Source organism: Globicephala melas, chromosome 9 (genome assembly GCF_963455315.2).
Source record: "Globicephala melas chromosome 9, mGloMel1.2, whole genome shotgun sequence".
NCBI classification, from domain to species: Eukaryota; Metazoa; Chordata; class Mammalia; order Artiodactyla; family Delphinidae; genus Globicephala; species Globicephala melas.
Window position 1 is genome coordinate 82,419,840 of NC_083322.1, and position 16,636 is coordinate 82,436,475.

The window sequence follows — 16,636 nt, forward strand, 5'->3', positions numbered from 1 at the left end:
TGATCAAAAATAAACTGCTAGGGCTTCCCTGGTGGCACAGTGGTTGAGAGTCCGCCTGCCGATGCAGGGGACATGGCTTCGTGCCCCGGTCCGGGAAGATCCCACATGCCACGGAGTGGCTGGACCTGTGAGCCATGGCCGCTGGGCCTGCGCGTCCAGAGCCTGTGCTCCGCAACGGAAGAGGCCACAACACTGAGAGGCCTGCGTACCGCAAAAGATAAATAAATAAAATAAAATAACCTGCTAGTGGCAGGGACTTAGCAGCTTGACATCCCTAAACTATAATATATTCTAATGACTTTGTTTACTTTGTAAATCACTTTTTCATTATATGTCTGTATCCACAAACTATCACCATTACCCTTCTCAATCTCCCCATACCCCATTCCCTGCACAATATACCTCTTATTTATAAAGCACTTAAATATTAGAAATAGAAGACACTTCTAGAGATCATTAACCCTTACCCCACCATTTTACATATTATGATTCTGGATCACAGAAAATGTAAGGTCATCCGGGTTATTGGTGGCAAAGTCCCTGACAATCAGCTATCAATCTGTCTTCTTTCTAGAATATCAGTTTTTAATTTCTTCATTCTCGTGGTTAGCTTCTCCTCTTTCTACAAAGAATACATCAAGGATACCATGTTGAACAAAGTTTACAGATAAATTTTACCTTATTTAGTTATCCTGATGCCATCTTCCTGCCCAGAGTGTAGTCATTGAGAGAAATCATAACAACTCTACCAATTTACAAGACAGGAATACTTATTCATATAAGTTTGGCATGTCTTGGAAAATTACCCAAACATTAATAATAAGTCCAAGAATGCTTTGGCAAAGAGTGCAGGATTTAAGTCTGCAGCCAGTCAGAATACATTAGCAAAGAACCAATCATCTGATAGTCAAATTCCACGGACTTCAAATGGTCCTAATTAATGGTGCTTCCTGGACTTCATTTTTCATGCTAACAGACAAGCAATATATCCCAAGGGGAAGGTAATAGTATATCCCAAGGGGGAGGTACCCTTCAACACTCTAAACTTCATGAGTGTTCAATAAATGTGAATGATTGACTAATCCATTGAACATGCAAAGTAGTGGTAAAGGGTGTGAGCCCTGGAGTCTAACTACCTGAATCTTATGTCCCTTTTACTTTTTGTAACTTAGACAAGTTACTTGTTCTCTGATCCTCAGTTTCCTTGTCTTTAAAATGGAGCTAATAATACCTCAAAGGATTATTGCAAGCAATAATGAGATATTTCAGGAAAAGTGCTTAGAAATTCTCTGACACAGAGGGAGCCCTTGATAAATGTCAACTATTATGTTTAAAACATTGAAAATTTTCTTTTCCGTAGACATGAAGCAAATGACAGATTCTGTTCTCTTTCAGAAAAAGGAATCCATTGATTTTCAGAAAAAAATGATAGTTTTACAAGCACAGCCTATGTCTGAGTTCCAGCCTCCACCCAATTGTGTGATCTTAGCCAAGTAAGTTAACCTTCCTGCTTCTGTTTTCTCCTATTTAATGTAAGTATCATAGTACTTGCTACCTTGTGACATGTTATGAGGTTTAGATGAGTTACTACACATGAAATACTAAGTTACTAAGTTGGCCTATAGTTAGCACATTGAAAACATTTGCTATTATTCTCCATCTTATGCATAAAGAAGGATACCATCAGAACTACTCCAATCAGCAGACTTACTTGAATGTGAAATAAAAAGTTTTGCCAGCCATTTTCATTATTCTTTGAAACAAAATATTTTATATTCTTATTATGCCCAACAACTATTACTCTATTTGACAGGAAATGGTGTGAGATGAAAACGCCTGTAAATCACAATTTTTTTTTTTTTTTAAGAGTCTGCTGTTGAATTACTGTTTTGGCCTTTCAGGGTTGAGTCAGATTAGTTGAATAACATGCCACCTTCCACCACCACCCAATTCCCACCCAGGTTCTCTGTGGAGTTGTGAGTTTGTAAGTAAAAGAGATTGCTTAAATTACAGAAGAGCACAAACGTCGAGAGTGTTGCTGTGCCAGCAACAGTTCTGCTAGGTGGGATGCATCAGGCCTCCTGGTTCAGGACCCCTTAGCACAAAGATTACAATACTCTGGGCCATGAAAAGGGACAGGAAGCTGTTGCTGTATTGCAGGCTGAATGAGAATGAGAAAGCAACACAACATCACTCATGAGTCTAGTTTTCCCCTCCCCTTAACCTTTTCTTCCAGGACACCTTGACTTTTTTTTTTTTCTAATATTTATTTATTTGGCTGCATTGGGTCTTAGTTGCAGCATACAGGATTTTTAGTTGCGGCATGCGGACTCTTAGCTGCAGAACGTGGTATCTAGGTCCCTGACCAGGGATCGAACCCAGGCCCCTGCATTGGGAGTGCGGAGTCTTAGCCCACTGGATCACCAGGGAAGTCCTGACACCTTGACCTTTGATTTTTAGGCTCTATCAGATACCGTGTGCATATGAATGTGTGTGTGTGTGTATGTGTACAAAGAACAAATAATTATACCTATATCTTAAAGAAAAGTTTAAGAGAAAAAAATATATAGCTCCACCACGCAAGATATTTTTCTATTTGTCTTCCTGTTTGCTTCTGTATACTTTGTTACAGAAGTAAAATTAATATATATATATGTGTATATGATTTTATATCATGATTTTTCCTCTAAAAATATCATATTTTTACATGATATAATTTGACAAATACCAGGAATGCTGTCCCCTGCCTTTGTGTAAAGCATGGCCCTTTCTAGTTATTTTATTAATTTTCTGTCATAACTATTCCTGAGAAGAAGAGTGAGCTATTCTTTTAAATATATTGAGTTCCTAACACCTTGGAGACTATTCAAACCCTTTCATCTAGGAGTGACAGGAAATCTGGGGCCTCATGTTCTGACTGTTTACAGGTAGGCAAGGAAGGAAAAGAAAATTAAAAGGAAGAAAATAAGACTAACAAGCAGGGAATGGGAATTATGAGTATTTCCTGCTTCCATTGGTGCCCAAGCTGTGTTCTACCCAACGTATTTCCCTACAAGTCCAAAGAAATATGAACTTTATTTTCTTTCCAGAGTGGAGACAAAATACTTCCATAGTTTGGAGTAACTAACCATAAATTACACATAGTCTATACTTACCCTACTCCACTGGCTATGCATTTGCCTGTCACGTGGTGACCTAAACACATCGTGTTTTTTTATAACATCTCTCTTTTTTTTAAATCCAGAACAGCATAGCAAAAGAATCATTACTTCTATGACCAATCAAGAAACCATCTCTCTATATAGTATTTCCACAGGCTACTCTTCCAAAAAGAGAGCATCTGCTACAAAGTAGTCATGTATTGGCTCTGTTTGGGAACCCTGTGTTGCCTATGCACAGGGCTGAATTAGTGCTAATGCGAATGAGGTCATGAGTTTAATTCTCACGAGGCTTCTCTTTGTTCCACAGTTGGCCTAACCTTGCCTGGTTTGCTGGCTTGCAAAAATAAAAGGAAACTCACAGGCTCCTCTGTGCCTCCATATTGGGTGGAGAGCTGCTAGACCTAGACTTTTGAGAGTGTCAGGATGGATGGGACTTAGGGCGTCTCCTTGGGATCCCTAATGACACACACATGCCTTGACAAAGGGTTCCCTGTGACTTTAAGGGGTCAGAGCTGCCCAGCCGAGGGACCAGGAAAATTTTCCCAAAGGAAACTACATCTCAGCCACCATCCAAAAGGGACCCTCTAGGTCAGCTTTTCTTTGGAGCTGGAGTTTCACCTTTAGGAGCCCATAAGTCTGCTGCTTCCTCTTCTCTACAGGGAGCGTTTGTGCAGGCTCTGTGGAGACATCAGCTTCTGCTTGTTTCTCGGAGTCAAAGGGGCCTTCTTCAAAGATCTAAGGGTCTTTTCAAGATCCCTTTTCACTTTCTATTTCTTGACCTCAGTTTCAGAATTTGCTGGAGTATGCAGATGGTCCTGTTTTTCCTGTAAAGTGAGATACAAGGAGTCTTTCCTGCAGGAAGGAGAGACCAGAGGCTGCACTGGAGGGAAAGCACCAAATGTGGAGCTCCTCTGAAGAGGATTAGGCAGTGATTTCCTGGCCTTTCCCCTCCAACAGCCTGCACTGTTTGACTCACCTTCTGGGAGCCAGTACAGTGCATGAACACAAAAAGCCCTCTTCCCTCCTTACCATAGGGTTCTACATCTAGATGAAGCCCATTTTGACTATATCATGGTGTGAAATTCTCCCCTCTTCTCCACTGGGAGATGGGAGAACATAAGAGCCATGTACATTTTACTGGATAAAGAATTTAAAACTGATATGAAAAGTAAAAATATAAATGAGGTCCTATACCAACAGTACGAATAACATCATGGGAAAAAGTTATTGTTGATGGTCAGACATATTCTGTGAGAGATTTTCTACTCTGAAAAAAATTACCATACCCAGATTGTATATCCAGTCCTTTCTGAGTAAGGAGAGTAGTGAGTAAAATTGAGGGAAGCCTCAAAAAATGCAAAACCGTAGCAACAAATCATCATGTCATTATCATTGGACATTTTATACTGTGTGATCCAGATACTGCCAAATATTCCGGTATAGGTTTGTGTACTCACACGATCTCGTAAATAGAATGAAACATGCGCATGCTCAGATCAACCCCTTAAGACAATCTGTGATGGAGTCTTGCCTGCCATACTGAGTTAAGCCACATGGTACATCACTGCCTCCTACTTCATACGTGTCCAGGCTGGTCTTTGGGCCACTGTTGCTCAGGAACTGTGTACTATTGTCATCCCTCCCTTGAAGGCTGAGAGCAAACAGTGTGCAAACCTGAAATATGTGCCCATAGACTCCAAATCACCCAACATTTATTACAGCTAAACCAGTGTGAAGAACGAACAGTTAGATGTCCTAACCCTCACAGTTCAAACTCACTGCAGCCTTAGATATAAACAACAATGGCTGAGTATTGAAAGAGAAGATCATGCCATGAGAGGTTTAAAAAGGCCCACCTGATCAACCCACCTCTACCATTCCAAATCGTACCAACTCTTGTACCAACATGTTGAACATGTTGAACAAAAACGTCTCAAAGCCAGGACACGTTGAACAAAATTACTGAGAAACAAATTAAAAGTTTAACTAAGTGGTTAAAAAAGAGAGTAGCCTTGAGTAGAAGATGCTGTTGGTAGAAGTGTGATGGGAACTGATCAAAATTTTCAGGAAAAAGATAAATTGATAAATAAGAGGTTAAAAGTTTAATACAAAAGAGAAATTGATAGAAGGACCATCATCTATCACATTTCTTTAAATTTTCTGGCAATTCCAACCCCTCCAGATAACTTAAGCAAGCCAAAGCCCAAGGAAGTGAAATCATTTGTCCGTGGAAAAACTGTGGGCATAGCTAGGTCTTAAACTCATCTCTTGGACTCTTAGCCCAGTGCTCTTTCCATCATCCTCTACTGACATTAAAGAAAAGCAGTTTATCGTGACTTTTAGGAAGAATCTTATGACGTCTCCTGTGCAGTACCCACAATATATTTCCATATTAGTCTGCCTTGAGGCCTGGATCCTATCACCAACCAGGGTGTGCTTTCTGAGGACTCAAAAAAGTCCCTTCAGAAGATGACACACTTCTGAAGATGATATTATCACAAGACATAAGTAGATTTTCCTCACCAGAATTTTGCAAAAGCCATGACTAAGTGACTCATCTCAACATGCATAAAACTCTCCAGCAAAAAATGGATACATAATTTGCTAGTGAATGTTCCTTGAGGAGGGAAAGGGAAATTGAAAAGAGAATTCGGATAGGTATTTAAGAGAGATAGTTTGATATAAATGTTGTATTTACATCTTTTAGGAATTCTGTTTTCATATTTCTATAAAACATGATTGATAATAAGGAGCATTGTGGTGCCTAGTGAATACAGAGCCTGAAAATAAACACTTGTTTTGTTCAGACTGGATTGGTATCTGTTCTACATCTAATTTGTTCTACCTCTTGAATTGCGGGTGGGGCTAAAGCTGAGTTTCTAAATCTTGGTTCTATTATTAAGCAGGAAACTTTTCAAATAACTTAAGAGGAATGATTTTTATTTCTCATTAAAGAATTCAATGTGAGAGTTATACTGAAAACATATTTTAAATGTTTTTTAGAATAGATTTGCATTACATGTACACTACCCACTTTCCTTCTGCAGAGGGTCATTTCACAGGCTACGAGATGTGGAATTGCAAGAATCCTGGGGTCACTTTCACTCAGGCAACTGTTTACTCGAATTCCCCTGGAGAATGTGAGCCATGACTTGTGGAGATTTAAGGGTCAAGATCAAGAATATATCAAGTTTCAACAGTAAATTCAGAGCTGGAAATGAATTTATTGCTTAGCAAGTGTTTGGGATGAAGTAAAAGGGGAAAAGCAAGATGAGTAGATCAGTTATAATTGCCTCAGCTGGGAGATGTTTTGTCCAACAGCCATCTTTAATGACTAGTGACTCACCATATATAAACAGCTGAGAGTGGCTTAATGGTTCACCACTCCCTTTTTCCGTCTCTCACAACTAGGTTCAGTATTTCCCAGACTTCCCATCAGCAACTTCTGAAAATTTACTACATCTTCTAGTGTTTTCTAGAGTTAGGAAAGTTGCTCTCACACCTTGTGTCTGAATGTCTTTGCATTATGAGTAGTTTGGGCTAGCTGTTTTAGCACACAACATCTGCAAAGTAGGGCTAATAATACCTATTCTGTCCAATTGTTTTGAAGATTAATAAGATAATGTACATACCACTACTATAGGGTTTGGCATCAGGTAAGTGCTCAATAAATGATAGATGCTACTACCAATTACTACCATTTACTTTATTCTGGAACTGAGTCTGTCGTGATTCCCCTCATTCTACATCTTAAGTGCTGACTTTCTCTCTGGGATTTCTGGTAGATGTGGCAAGGGCAAGGATGTAAAGGAGAGATTATGCTCCCCAGGAATAACAGGAATTATCGGAAATCTGATTTCATGGATGTTCACAATCTCTGTGATTTTGAAGGGGTAGAGAAAGTGGTTCCAAGTTATCCAGGGAATATTAAAAACAGTCTTTGTCTGAAAAAATCACACCCAAACCTTCAAAATTTACTCTGTTATTATGCCATCTTATTTCATGCTCACTGCATTCTCTATCAAAAAACTTCAGTACTTCACATGTAGTAGAGATTCAGGAAATATTTGCTAGAGGGTAGACATTCTCAAAGAAAGTAAGTTTTATTTATTAGCAGGCAAAAGCTAAACCACTATAGTAAGCTGCTCTCTACTGTGCTTCCTCTGATGGTGTGTTGGTCTCTGTGACCAAACTGACTCTTAAAATTATCCTTATCCTGTTTGGTTCTATTTTGAATGATGAAGTATAGTTTGCTATTTAAATGCTCCTGGAGTTGTGTAGGTCTGTTCTCAAAACATAGCACCATCACTTCTTAGTTGTCTCTAAACAGCAATATCATTATCAAGAACATGTACACTTCCCTGACCTAATGTATGCACTCAGTGTGTCTTTATTACTAGGAGAAGCAAACATAGGTGCAGAGTAGAGGCATGTATTTAATTAGCCTACCATAGCTTTCATTTGGGGAATTCTCTCATTGGTTCTTATCCTTTCAAATGTGTCTTGACATTTGTTTGAAATTTTGTACAATCCACCATGTCCTTTCAGTACGATCCCATTTATTTTATGTGGTAGTTTGTCTGATAATGCCAAGTATGAAAGTATCTTGGAAAAGTTCGGTGTTGTCACGATCAGAAGTTCACTTAACACAGCCACCTAACATAAGTATCATATTTTCTTTCCTAAGTTATAAACTCTTGAGGCCCGACCTACTTCACTGCTCAGTTCCTATTGTTAAAAAGCAAAATTCAACTGAGTGAATTTTAAAGATCTAATTGGCTTTATTCAGTGATTCATGAATTGAGCGGCATCCCACCTAGCAAACAGAAAGAGCTCCAAAGAGCTATACAAAATGACAGACTTTCATAAGCAGAGGTGGGTGGGACAAGGAAGTTACCAGCAAAGAGCGGGTTGTTTCAGGCAAGGTCACCTTCCTTTGGGAGATAGCTGCGGTCTACCGGGCAGCTTACCTCACTAGTGTTGACCAGGAAATTCCACACTGACTTGTTATGATTACACTCCTGGGAGAGGCTGACACTGCAATGAGGTTAGGTATTAAGTCTGGGTTTGGTGATGTGAGCTTAGCACAAGTGACTCCATTATGGGCCTGTTACCTCTTTTTTAACTTTTAAGGAATATAGTTAAGAAATCATGGCATTTTATTTTTATGTTGTTTATGTATACTGACCAAAGTAATTTATTTGTTATATTTCCCCTGTGATGCCTGACTATCACTATAGTTAAATGTTTCATCGTCAAATTAAGAAAATTGGCAAAGCTATGGGATGTTCATATTATTTGTAGTCATGGTTGCAAGTATGGAATGCCCCACCTCTCCATGAATAATAGCTTGATTTCTCTCCAGTTTTTCTTAAGCGTTGCATAATGTACTAGTAAAATCATGTCCCAAATACCAAGTATATTTCTTCATAAAGATCAAAAGATTCTGAGCCAACATTAATTTTCTAAAGTCAAATTTATTTCAAAGGGAAATAATGTGACCAACATTCTAACAAGAAGCAAATAAGATATATTTATTTTTAGCCAGATACAGAAAGATAATATTGCATGATCTCACTTATATGTGGAATATAAAAAATTTGAATTCATAGTAATAGAGAGTAGAATGGTGGTCACTGGGGGATTGGGGGAGTGGTAAAGGGTAGGGGAAATGGGGAGATGTCAATCAAAGTGTACAAAGTTTCAATTATAGAATAAGTTCTGGAGACCTAATGTACAGCACAGGGACTATGGTTAATGATAATGTGTTGTATACTTGGTATTTGCTAATAGAGAAGATCCCAAGTGTTCTCACCACACACACAAAAAATGGTAACTATGTGGTGTGAGGAGTGTGATAATTATCTTGATGGTGGTAATCATTTCACATTGTATATGTGTATCAAAACAACACATTGTACACCTTAAATAAAATTTTTATTTGTCAATCATACCTTAATTAAGCTGGGGGAAACGATATATTTATTTCTGCTGAAATTATCATATTTTGTTCTTCATAGCGCCCATATAATGAAGAATAATCAAAATATATCTATAGTATAAATTTTATATTAGCAAAGACCGTTTACATAAATTTCTGCATGTTTTGTTATGGCTTATAACAATATCATCTAGTTCAATGATTAGGGTGTGCTATATGTCAAAATGTTGGTTTTAAGACAGTAGAAAAGATTGATCTATTGCATTTAGGTGTCCATCGTGATAAGTATCTCTGAGACACGGCAACAGCTCGGTAATAAACTCCTTGGCAGCAGCTACAAGCTTGACAGTGATGTATGTCTTGGGCACCTTAAGAGGAGCCCGGCTCCATTTACTTCAGGTGATACCTGGTTTCCCTTTTTCTCCAAGGCAAGAATTTAATTGGTTGTATCTGGTAGAGATGGTGGAGTGGAATGATAGAGGAAGGACACAGGAAAGGCGGAAGGATACACAATCATAACTGTTTCAGAAAGTTCCTTCAACAAATCAGGAAAGGAAGGAAGGAAAGGAAGAAGAAAGAAAGGGAGACTCTCACTTGCCACAAGTGAAAAGCCCTTTGCTAGTCTACTTCACACAGATAAGAGCAAGGTAAGAAAAAACTGGTTTTGTTTTTTGGTTTTTATTGTTTGTTTGTTGGTATAAACTGAAGGGCACAGACTCATGGGACCCTATGCCAGTCTTTCAGTAAACCACTTTTTTTTTGCTTAACTTAAGCATAGTACTTGATATGCATAAAAAAGGAAAAGAATTATCATTTGCTCCGAAGGCAACCCACTTGGTTCCTTTTCCTGGGAAAAGCAACAGTTAAGCCCCAGGAAAAGCTCCTGAAACCCAGATGCACTCAAGACTGACTTGTGACTGAAAACTAATTTCATCGTTTAAACGACAAATCCATCATTTTAATGAAAAATTAAACATAGTTGCTCATGCTTCGGTTCCACACAGCCAGTGAAAGGTCCAAATTTCTCCTCAAAATTTGGCTTTCTGTGTTAGCTAGGAATAAAAGCCTCAGTTAGATGCTAATCTCTCTTGGAATACCTGTAACCTAAGCACTTGAATCTACTTACCACATAAATCAGTTCAACATATTCTGTTACAAAGTATCCTCTCTCCCTACCTTTTAAATTGAATGTCCTTTTAATAGTGGTTTGGGCATTGTCTCAACTGAAAGCTTTGATAGTTGTCTCCCTAGCTTTTAGAAGTAGAAAGTCATGGGTCAGATGTTAATTTAATTTTAGAACTAAATATCTTTATATAGCCTTATTAATTTAACAGCCAACACATGTTTAATGAACATCTATTATGGGTAAGAAATTATGTCTGTAAATTATTTTCTCTCTACCAGTAAGAAAGGTAAAAATTCATGTTATTCTAATATTAATCTTGATAAAGTTAATTCATGTATTGAGCTTACAAAATGGAGCCTGCTCCAGGGACCCCATGTTTGGCCCCTTATCACAAATCTAAACCTAAATCAGCCTGCACTGACAGGAAACACCTGTCAAGGAATCCTAACATACATCAATCACCATCCCCCCACTCAGCTAAACTAGCTCACCTTACCCTAGAAAATAGGACCTGATAGGCTTACAAGGAAATGCCTGACCTCTTGACCAATCATGCCCTGTTTCCAGGCTGCCTCTCCTAAGGAGTTCTTCTGTAGAACTCGTTTTCGCCCAAAATCCCCAGGGAAGAGCCTTCCACTGCTCGTGAAGTTCTTTACTCCCCCCATCCATGGGCTGTTTTCCCTTGAATAAAGAACAGCAAACTCGTTACTAAATGTGTTGGTTTTGTCATTTGACAATCCCAAGTATCATAATTAATAAAACAGATAAATTCCCAAATAAATAATCTTCAAGTCAGTTTTTTAAACTGATGTCTCAAGTTTCTACAACTATTTCTCTTGATTTTTCCCTACGGCTGAGTTGCTAGTATTAGAGCCCCTTTTCAGTTAGCTCCCTTTTCAAGTGAAATCCTACCTTCCTACCTTCCTTCCTTTCCTGATTTGTTGAAGGAACTTTCTGAAACAGTTTGCATGATTGTGTATCCCTCCCCCTTTCCTGTGTCCTTCCCCTATCATTCCACTCCACCATCTCTACCAGATACAACCAATTAAATTCTTGCCTTGGAGAAAAAGGGAAACCAGGTATCACCTGAAGTAAATGGAGCCGGGCTCCTCTTAAGGTGCTCGAGACATACATCACTGTCAAGCTTGTAGCTGCTGCCAAGGAGTTTATTACCGAGCTGTTGCCGTGTCTCAGAGATACTTATCACGATGGACACCTAAATGCAATAGATCAATCTTTTCTACTGTCTTAAAACCAACATTTTGGCATATAGCACACCCTAATCATTGAACTAGATGATATTGTTATTGTTTTGTAGAAATTTATGTAAATGATCTATGTCAATATTTTGCTTCTGCATATATTCCATGATAGCAATTTCAAATATGAAATTTTAAACTAAGAAAACGTAGAATCTTGAAACCTGAAATACTTTTGCTTTCAAACATTTCCAAAAAATGAAGTCTTATGTTTTTTAATATTAATGAATATTTTATTGTGATTTTTAAAGTAATACATGCTCATGGTAAACAAAAATAATTGATTAATAATGAGAAAAGTAAAAGGCTTCATCTCCATAATTCCTTTGTCTCTAAGAATATCCAATGTTAACTGTTCCACATGTACCCTTAGGAAAATTTCAATGAGTTGACAAGTACATAAGTATGGGTATTGTAGGAGAGGGTAAAGTTCTCCTCAACAATCTTAGGATATCTGGCTGGGTTTGAAAATTAAACTGACCAAAACAGATTAACAGGAGAAAAGCATACAAATTTATTTAATATAAGTTTTATGTGACATGAGAGCCTTCATGAGGGAAGGAAGACCCAAAGAAACAGACCTGAGTGTTTTATGCCAGGTTTGGTGAAGTGTACAGCAGTGGAGGAATCTGATAGGTTAAGGAGTATGAGGTAATTGCAGTAAACTGGGGGAGACAAGGCCTGTTAGGATTCTTCTCAGCATCCCGTCGTTGTCAGAGATAAGGATGCTCCTTTTCTATGGGTTTAGGGAAAGTGCCTCTCACATGAGTGTTTCTTGGCCTGTTTCAAGGAGGAAGTGTAATGGATGGTTTCTGCTTCTGCCATTTTCTCAAACTCCTTCAGCTAAAGGTATTTAATATGCCAAGGTGTTATATTGTGGGGTAGCTTGTTTGGAGCCTCATCAGTGTATATGTACGTAGGTATATCCATCATGGTCACCTATCCTTGTTAGCACATAGACAACTACATCGTGAACTGATTTCTACAAAAAATAGCTTGACTTAGCCATTCTCCTACAAGTGCACATTTAGTTTGGTTTCATTGTTTTGCTAACACCATCAGTACTGCAGTAAACAGCCTGGTATCTTTGAATACTTGTGCAAATTGCTAGCAGTGGATTTTCTGGGTCAAATTTTATAGGCATTTAAAAATTTGATGAGATTGCTAAATTTCTGTCTAAAAGGGTTGGAACAATTTACATTTCTACTAGGACTGCATGAGCATGCCTGTTTACCCACACTGTTATCAACGCTGGGTATGATCAGGCTAAGTTTTGCCACTGTCGTGGGTTTTTTAAAAAAGGATTCTGCCCTGTTTTGACTTTCTTTTTTCCTTATATGCCACTGTATTTCTTCAGCAAATGTTAAGTAACTAAAATCAACGGTCAAATGCTGGATAAGTAAATTAGAATAGCCCTGATGCTTTCCTTTATTGCTAATCTTTAAGAGAGAGAAGTGAAGGGAGGGGAGAGAAACACCCAAATGCATATGACTGTGCCTGGATCGGAAAATATTCAAGGCACACAGAATGTGGAAACAAGCTCCAAAAACTAAGCTTGTCTTTTGTTCCACAAATGTACTGTAATATGCACTAGTCAAAATAAAATCTGTCTTGCAGAGCATTGAATTTTTCAGCAGCAATAATTATCTCTGTGTATTTCATTTTCTACTTTGGGAAAAGCTTATGATGCATGCAGAGTGTACATCTGAGTTGCACAGATGTGATCTAAATTACTCAGATGCTAAGCCCTTTTATCTGGGCACTGCTGGGTCAATTGCTTAACATAGAAAAGAACACAGTGACATGAAAAAGTTTGAAATTGAATTCAGCTTACAGTCTAGTTTTGCCTTTGAAGACACTATTTAAGGCAGTGAAGCTCTACTCAAAGTAAAAGGGATACTGTTCACTATTTCCTATCCTGTGTCCTAACCAAAGAAAATAAACAGCAAAAATGCTCTGACAGTATACGTATAACTGATTCACTTTGTTATACAGCAGAAATGAACACAACATTGTAAAGCAATTATACTCCAATAAAGATGTTTAAAAAAATGCTCTGTTAAAAAAAAAATGCTCTGACAAACATTAGGCTCAATTAATCAAAGTAATTGACTTATTACTTAAAAAAATAACAAAAGGATGCTACACACACAAAAATATTTGTCCCTACATAACAAGAGAATAGCAACAATAAAAGAAACATGAAAATCATCATTGATGTACAATTCTTGCTGTGTGTGGGTATTCTACCAAAGAATGCTAAGTTACAAGAAACCTTCAGGATTCAAATTCAGATTTTGTTCAAATTTTATTGGTATAGTTGATATATAAATAATTAATTCTATTACTTTGGCCATGTAACTCTTACATTAAGTTGTTTACCAAATGACTACAGACTTCCTCATTTTTGCATTCTAAATTTTTTTCATTTGCATATTTTTAAAAATATCTTTGAGTATAATTGCTTTATAATGCTGTGTTAGTTTCTGCTTTATAACAAAATGAATCAGTTATACATATACATATGTCCCCATATCTCTTCCCTCTTGCATCTCCCTCCCTCCCACTCTCCCTATCCCACCCCTCCAGGCGGTCACAAAGCACCGAGCTGATCTCCCTGTGTTATGCGGCTGCTTCCCACTAGCTATCTATTTTATGTTTGGTAGTGTATATATGTCCATGCCAGTCTCTCACTTTGTCCCAGCTTACCCTTCCCCCTCCCCCCACCATCCTCAAGTCCATTCTCTAGGTCCATCCACCTCACTACAAATAACTCAGTTTCACTCCTTTTTATGGCTGAGTAATATTCCATTGTATATATGTGCCACATCTTCTTTATCCATTCATCTGTTGATGGACACTTAAGTTGTTTCCATGTCCTGGCTATTGTAAATAGAGCTGCAATGAACATTGTGGTACATGACTCTTTTTGAATTACAGTTTTCTCAGGGTATACGCCCAGTAGTGGGATTGCTGGGTCATATGGCAGCTCCATTTTTAGTTTTTTAAGGAACCTCCATACTGTTCTCCATAGTGGTTGTATCAATTTACATTCCCACCAACAGTGCAAGAGGGTTCCCTTTTCTCCACACCCTCTCCATCATTTGCATATTATTCTGATTTTGAAAATACAAAATTATTGGGATAATTTTGGGAAAAATTATTATTATTATTTTGGATAAAATTGGGAAATTCAAGTTGTTTCCACACTCTGGTAAAAGTAAAAGCAGAAACAGAGAAATCTTTTCAAGTGCTTTTGTACAGTTTAACAAAATTCATAGTTAGTTTGGTCAAATTACTGGTTAATTAAAGCAAAATTTGGTTGATTGGTTTTGAAGCCCCTTTTAATAAATATAACTGACTAGTTTGTCCAAGATGAAAAATCAATTTAAATTATACAGTTCTACAGGCTCCTTCCTATGACTTCCTATGACTCCTAACCAAGTCTTACAGTTAGTTGGTTCTTCATTTTATAATGCAATTTTAACCTCTGTTCCATATCATCTCTTCTTCCTGAGGGTGATCCTATTATCTCATGTTTAGACCCCCACAACTTTCTGAAATTATCTCCCTGATTATCTTAGTCTTTTCTTACAAACTGTATACTGCATGCCAATGTAAGATTAATACGTTATTTTTAAAGACTAATTTTTTAGAGCAGTTTTAGGTTTACAACAAAACTGAGAAGGTGTATAGAAATTTCCTGTATACTCCCTGCCCCACACATGCATAACCTCCTCCGTTATCAACATCACTCACAAAAATGGTACGTTTGTTAGCAAGGCTGAACCTGCATTGACACATCATTATCACCCAAAGTCCATTAGGGCTCATTCTTTTTGCTGTACATTCTATGAGTTTGAGCAAATGTCTAATGACATACATCCATCATTATGGATATTATACAGAGTATTTTCATTGCCCTAAAATGCTCTTTGTTTTGCCTAGTCATCCTTCCCCTCCTTTTCCATTCCTGTCAACCACTAACGTTTTTATTGTCTCCACAGTTTTGCCTCTTACAGAATGTCATATAGTTGGAATCATACAGTATGTAGCCTTTTCAGATGGGCTTCCTTCACTTTTCATACTTAAATGTCTTTTCATGGCTTAATAGTTCATTTCTTTAGCACTGAATAATATTCCATTATCTGGGTATAACACAGCTTATTTATCCATTCACCTACTTAAAGATACTTTGGCTCCTTCCAAGTTTTGGCAATTACGAATAAAACTGCTCTGAACATCTGTGTTTAGGTTTTTGTGTGGATGTAAGTATTCAACTCTTTTGAGTAAATACCAAGGAGCATGACTGCTGGATCTTGTGCTGAGTAAGTTTAGTTTTGTAAGAAACTGACAAAATGTCTTCCAAAGTGGCTGAACCATTTTGCATTCCCACCAGCAATGTATGAGAGTTCCTGTTGTTCCACATCCTTGCTAGCATTTGGTATTGTCAGTATCCCAGATTTTGGCCATTCTAATAGGTACATAGAAGCATCTCATTGTTTTAATTTGTATTTTCCTGATGACATAAGATGTGGAGCGTCTTTTCATGTGCTTATTTGCTATCTGGTGAGGTGTTTGTTAAGGTCTTTGGCCCATTTTTTAAATTGGGTTGTTCATTTTCTTTTTGTTGACTTTTAAAAGTTCTCTATATATTAGGGATAACAGTCCTTTATCAGATATGTCTTTTGCAATTTTTTTCTCCTAGTCTGTGGCTTGTCTTCTAATTCTCTTGATATTGTCTTTCATAGAGCAGTTTTTAACTTTAATGAAGTCCAGTTCATTAATTATTTCTTTCATGGATTATGCCTTTGGTGTTTTATCTAAAAAGTCATTTCCATACCCAAGGTCATCTAGGTTTTCTCCTACCTTATGCTGTAGAAGTTGTATAATTTTCCATTTTCTTTTTAGATATATGGCCCATTTTGAGTTAATTTTTGTGAAGGGAATAAGGTCTTTGGCTAGATTTTTTTTTTTTTTTGCATGTAAATATCTAGTTATTCTAGCACCATTTGTTCAAGAGACTGTCTTTGCTCCATTTTATTGCCTTTGCTTCTTTGTCAAGATTAGTTGACTATATTTATGAGGGTCTATTTCTGAGCTCTCTATTCTGTGCTATTAATCTATTGTTTTGTCACTACCACACTGT